General features: G+C 43.2%; 1 non-coding gene across 1 annotated transcript; it reads right to left on the reverse strand.

The window, feature by feature from the left end:
- Nucleotides 1-814: 814 nt before the first annotated feature.
- Nucleotides 815-925, reverse strand: LOC120362960 (small Cajal body-specific RNA 11). The gene has a single exon (XR_005578731.1).
- Nucleotides 926-6,000: the final 5,075 nt, after the last annotated feature.

Below are 6,000 nucleotides of genomic sequence, written 5' to 3' on the forward strand. Positions count from 1 at the left end.
TTCACCTATCTTTGGCTCATGCCTGTACCTCAGCACTTCGAGAGCCATGAACATGGCTCGTGCCTGTAATCTCAGCACTTTGGGAGGCGGGGGAGGGTGGTTTGCTTGAGCCCAGGAGTTTGAGACCAACCTGAGCAACAGAGTGAAATCCCATCTGCAGAAAAATTAGCTGGGCTTGGTGATGTGCATTTGTAGTTTCAGCTACTCAGGAGGGCTGAGGTGGGAGGATTGCTTGAGCCCAGGAGGCAGAGGCTGCAGTGAGCCATGATCACACCACTGCACGCCAGCCTGGATGACAGAGTGAGACTCTGTCTCAAAGTAATAATAATAATATTTTTGGTAAGTATTAAATTAGATGATAATAGAAAGCTGGTGCTGTCTCAATGAATGGCATGGCCATCCTTTCTGTTTGCAAGGCAGAAACTTAGAAATCTCCCCTGAACTCCTCTCTGCCCACATAGCTAGTCGTACAGACTTGATTTTCTAAATCTCTCTTGAATTTACTTTTCTCTATCTCTTCTACTATCCCCTGAGAAAGATGAAAACAAAGCAGCTCCTGGCAGTTGAAAGCTGGCTTGATACACATAGCTAAGACAAATTATTTTCCTATTGGACATAAACAGCCTCCCAACCTCAGAAAAAGTTACTCCAAGACTATGATAAAACAAGAGAAAGCAAAGTCTCTTCATAAGTTTTTCTAAATATAGACAAAAATTAAACAAGGTTACTGTGCCACCCACAAAATATCAAACACTCATTTTCTTGGCTAAAAATGAATGACTGTTACATTTTCTTTTTTCTTTTTGAATCTTAAATTATCCTCTCTTGCCAGCCTTCCTAAACTGAGAGGGAGATCGCTGTGTGTCCTGCCAGACTACCCTGTTAGGACTGAGCACGGGGAGCAGAAATGGTACAGGTCAGGCAGAGTGACTGCTACTTCTTTACCAACTAGAGCTTTATCCTTGTTCTAATCTGCCTTCTCTGAGATAATATCTGTTCGTATGCGAATAGATATTATCAGTTACAGAACTGACCTGATTCCCTGACATCTGATCAAGAGCAAGTCTTCATTTTATTTGATCTTCCCTGCAAACCACCCGACCCTCATGAGCGGTGTAAGGTGAGAAATAGTCAAGTCTATGAACGTTTGTGTGTTTTCACCATGTTAGGCTTTTGTCGTTGTTATTTTAATTACAAAAGTTACAAATTACATGGAGTTCTTAAGGAGTCCATTTTTTTTTTTTTTTTTTTTTTTTTTTTTTTTTTTTTTTTTTAAGACAGAGTTTCGCTCTTGTTACCCAGGCTGGAGCGCAATGGCGCGATCTCGGCTCACTGCAACCTCCGCCTCCTGGGCTCAGGCAATTCTCCTGCCTCAGCCTCCTGAGTAGCTGGGATTACAGGCCCGCGCCACCAAGCCCAGCTAGTTTTTTGTATTTTTTTTTTTTTTTTTTTTTTTTTTTTTTAGTAGAGACGGGGTTTCACCATGTTGACCAGGATGGTCTCGATCTCTCGACCTCGTGATCCACCCGCCTCGGCCTCCCAAAGTGCTGGGATTACAGGCTTGAGCCACCGTGCCTGGCCAGGAGTCCATTTTTTTAATTACTTTTTGTTTCTTTGGTGGTCAGAGCCGCGGGCAAACAGGCTCATGTAAGTCAGTCAGTATTGCCAACCATATATTATAGGTTAAGAATTTTACAATAAACAAAGTAACATTTAACGTTAAAAAAAAACACAAAGTAACATTTAACATTAAAAAAAAAAAAAAACGGGCCGGGTGCGGTGGCTCACACCTGTAATCCCAGCACTTTGGGAGGCCGAGGCGGGTGGATCACGAGGTCGAGAGATCGAGACCATCCTGGTCCACATGGTGAAACCCCATCTCTACTAAAAATACAAAAAATTAGCTGGGCGTGGTGGTGCGTGCCTGTAATCCCAGCTACTCAGGAGGCTGAGGCAGGAGAATTGCCTGAACCCGGGAGGCGGAGGTTGCGGTGAGCCGAGATCGCGCCATTGCACTCCGGCCTGGGTAACTAGAGCGAAACTGTCTCAAAAAAAAAAAAAAAAAAAAAAAAAAAAAAGAGCTAGGAGAAAGGGTCAGTGAACTACTTTAGTGGGAGTGAAGACGACCAAAGGAGTCCAGGTTTGGACTGGGTGGCTTGCTCGTCGTGTACAGGTTTGGACTGGGTGGCTTGCTCGTCATGTAGGAAGATGAAGGTGTCAGAGCCTTTGGTGGCAGATGCCAGGTTTTTGTCATGAGTGAATGCAAGAAAATGTCCGTTTGGATGACTGCTTTGAGTTGTTGAAGGCCTAATCTTTTTATAGTCAAGAGTATTTGGTGAGAACTGACAGTGGAAGAGCGTGTTTGTTTGTGATTTTATCTGGTGGTATGCAGGTCTATTTTTTTATGTACTAAATGGAACGTGTTATTTCTACTGGCAAAGTGCCCTATGAAATGTAAAATAGCATCTTTTTTAATAAGATGGAGTTAGTTATGTATTTTTTGTTGTTGCGTTTTTGAGATGGAGTCTTACTCTGTCACACGGGCTGGAGTGCAATGGCTTGATCTCTGCTTACTGCAACATCTGCCTTCAGGATTCAAGCGATTCTCCTGCCTCAGCCTCCTGAGTAGCTGGAATTACAGTCGTGCACCACCATACTCAGCTAATTTTTGTATTATTATTATTATTTGTTAGTAGAGACAGGGTTTCACCATATTGGCCAGGCTGGTTTCAAATTCCTGACTTCCAGTGATCCACCTACCTTGACCTCCCAAAGTGCTGGGATTACAGGCATGAGCCACCACACTCAGCCAAAGTTAGTTATATCAAGGGTACTCTATACACTAACTAAAGCCCAAATTCTATTACTGGTTCTTTCTAACACCCTCTTACTGAGACAACTCGTAGCTCATTATTTCCCCATGATGTGTATTCTCCCTCACTGCAATGAGTAATAGATCTAATGTGTTCAGCTCTAGGTGTGCTCCTGGTGCCTTTTGGCTGGAAGCCATTGACACACTTTAGTTTAAGCCATCAATAATAACTCTTGCTTAGTCTATTGCAATAGCTTATAATGTTCACTATTTCTCATACATTACTGAGAATCACTCTGTATTAGAGACAATGGTTATTATTATATCATTTTTTTTGAGACAGTCTTGCTCTGTCACCCAGGCTGGAGTACAGCGGCGTGATCTCAGCATACTGTAACCTCTGCCACCTGGGTTCAAGTAGTTCTCCTGCCTCAGCCTCCCAAGTAGCTGGGATTACAGGCAAGCACCAATACTGCCCGGCTAATTTTTGTGGTTTTTTTTTTTTGTAGAGATAGGATTTCACCATGTTGCCCAGGCTGGTCTTGAACTCCTGACCTCAAATGATCCACCCACCTTGGCCTTCCAAAGTGCTGGGATTACAGGCATGAGCCACCATGCCCAGCCAACAATGACTATTTTTAAGATTTCATGAGAAATAGAGTTTAATTATTTATTCAACCTTCCAAATATTTGCTGATTAACTGTACTATGTGCATAGCATTGTGACAACATCATTAAGATATGTGAAGAAAACTTTTAATTTAAAAAAGTCTCTGCTTTCAAGAAGCTTTGGCAATCCATGCACACGCAGAAAATACTATAGGAAGTTTTAAAATGAAAGTCGATGGCCAGGTAACTTTCATTTTAAAAGATTTTGTAAAAATACAAAAATTAGCTGAGTGTGGTGGTGGGCGCCTGTAATACTGCCACGATGCCCGGTCCATGTTAAAGACTTCTTTTTAAAGACTAGTCAAGTGCAGTAGCAGGAAGGAGGGAAAGAATAGAACAAGGAGGTCCGTCTGTAACTAAGAACAGTCCATTGAGGTAACTTGCTACCTTTGGATCAGCCAGATTTTTCATCTTAAAAAGCCAACATCTAGGCCGGGCGTGGTGGCTCACGCCTGTAATCCCAGCACTTTGGGAAGCCGAGGAGGGTGGATCACGAGGTCAAGAGATCGAGACCATCCTGGTCAACATGGTGAAACCCTGTCTCTACTAAAAATACAAAACATTAGCTGGGCATGGTGGCATGTGCCTGTAATCCCAGCTACTCAGGAGGCTGAGGCAGGAGAATTACCTGAACCCAGGAGGCGGAGGTTGCGGTGAGCCGAGATCGCGCCATTGCACTCCAGCCTGGGTAACAAGAGCGAAACTCCGTCTCAAAAAAAAAAAAAAAAGCCAATATCTAAAAGATCAGATTCAGCCAGGTGCAGTGACTCATACCTGTAATCCCAGCCCTTTGGGAAGCTGAGGTGGGAGGATCACTTGAGGTCAGGAGTTCAAGACCAGCCTGGCCAACATGGTGAACTCTGTTTCTACTAAAAATACAAAAATTAGCCAGCCATGGTGGCAGGTGCCTGTAGTCCCAGCTACTTGGGAGGCTGAGACATGAGAAGTGCTTGAACCTAGAGGTGGAGGTTGCAGTGAGCCAAGATCTTGCCACTGCCCTCCAGGCTGGGTGACAGAGTGAGACTCGTCTCAAAAAAAAAAAAAAAAAAAAAAAAAAAAATTAGCTGGGTGTGCTGGCATGTGCTTGTAGTCCTGGCTACTCAGGCTGATGTAGGAGGATTACCCGAGCCTGAGAAATTGAGGCTGCAATGAGCCATGACTGTGCTGCTGTACTCAACCTGGGTGACACAGTGACACCTGTCTCAAAAAAAAAAAAACTGGAAAATAATTTGCATAGCTTGATCTCATTTATGTTTTAACATGTGTACATGTGTATATAGATAGAAAACATACACAGACACATATAGCCTTCTTTTCAAACATACATATACATATATACATATGCTTAGCAAAAGGACTAAAGAGAAACTCCAAACTATTAGCTGTGTTTATCTCCAGGGAGACAGAAGAGATAAGAGGAAGAAATCGAATATTTTCTTTTTCTTTCTTTTTTTTTTTTTTTTTTGAGACGGAGTTTTGCTCTTGTTGCCCAGGCTAGAGTGCAATGGTGCGATCTCGGCTCACCACAACCTCCGCCTCTTTGGTTCAGGCAATTCTCCTGCCTCAGCCTCCTGAGTAGCTGGGATTACAGGCACGTGCCACCATGCCCAGCTAATGTTTTGTATTTTTAGTAGAGACGGGGTTTCACCATGTTGACCAGGATGGTCTCGATCTCTTGACCTCGTGATCCACCCTCCTCGGCCTCCCAAAGTGCTGGCATTACAGGCTTGAGCCACCGCGCCCAGCAGAAATCGAATATTTTCAACAATTAAAATTTTTAAAAAAGAAATACAATTTTAAACTTAGGAAGTGATACAAATTTCATTATCTTGTATTCTCCAGTACGTTCTTATTATCCTATAGAATATTTCACAGCTTTAAGGAGTTGAGAAAATTTCAGGAAAATTGAAATCTAGCAGAGGAGATGGTATGGTTCTCTGAGCGTCTAAAAACTGTCCATCCACATGTCATAGCCTGGGGCAGTGAACATAAAGCTGAGCCTGTAGGACCCCTGTGCCGTAACATTCCGCAGCAACGGGATCAAGCTGGACGGGATGGCCTCAAGTGTTCAAGTCCTTGTCCCACCAATGACTTGCAAAACATTTATTGAGGGTTGAACAATCTATAGGAAAGAGTTAGGTCAGGGTTCAACCAGAGAAAGAGGACTACAGGTGGAGTTATATTGCCATAGATGCTTATGGAGCATGGCAAGAGAAGTCCAAAATCTGCAGGGCAGGCTGTCGAGAAGGGCAGGCTGGAACTCCAGGATGTGAACAATGCTGTATTCCATCAGTGGAATTTCTTCTTCAGGGAAGCCTCGGTTCTGTTCTTAACACTCCTTTCAACTGATTTCCTCAGCCCCACCCAGTGATCTAGAATCATTTTCCATACCTAAAATCAATGGATTATGGACTTTAGACATATCCACAAAATACCTCAGTGCAATACCTAGACTCGTGTGGGATTGAATAACTGAGATGGCTGGAATGACTGGCTACTTTTTCTGTCTGTTTTTCAGG

The sequence above is a fragment of the Saimiri boliviensis genome, chromosome 7, assembly GCF_048565385.1.
Source record: "Saimiri boliviensis isolate mSaiBol1 chromosome 7, mSaiBol1.pri, whole genome shotgun sequence".
NCBI classification, from domain to species: domain Eukaryota; kingdom Metazoa; phylum Chordata; class Mammalia; order Primates; family Cebidae; genus Saimiri; species Saimiri boliviensis.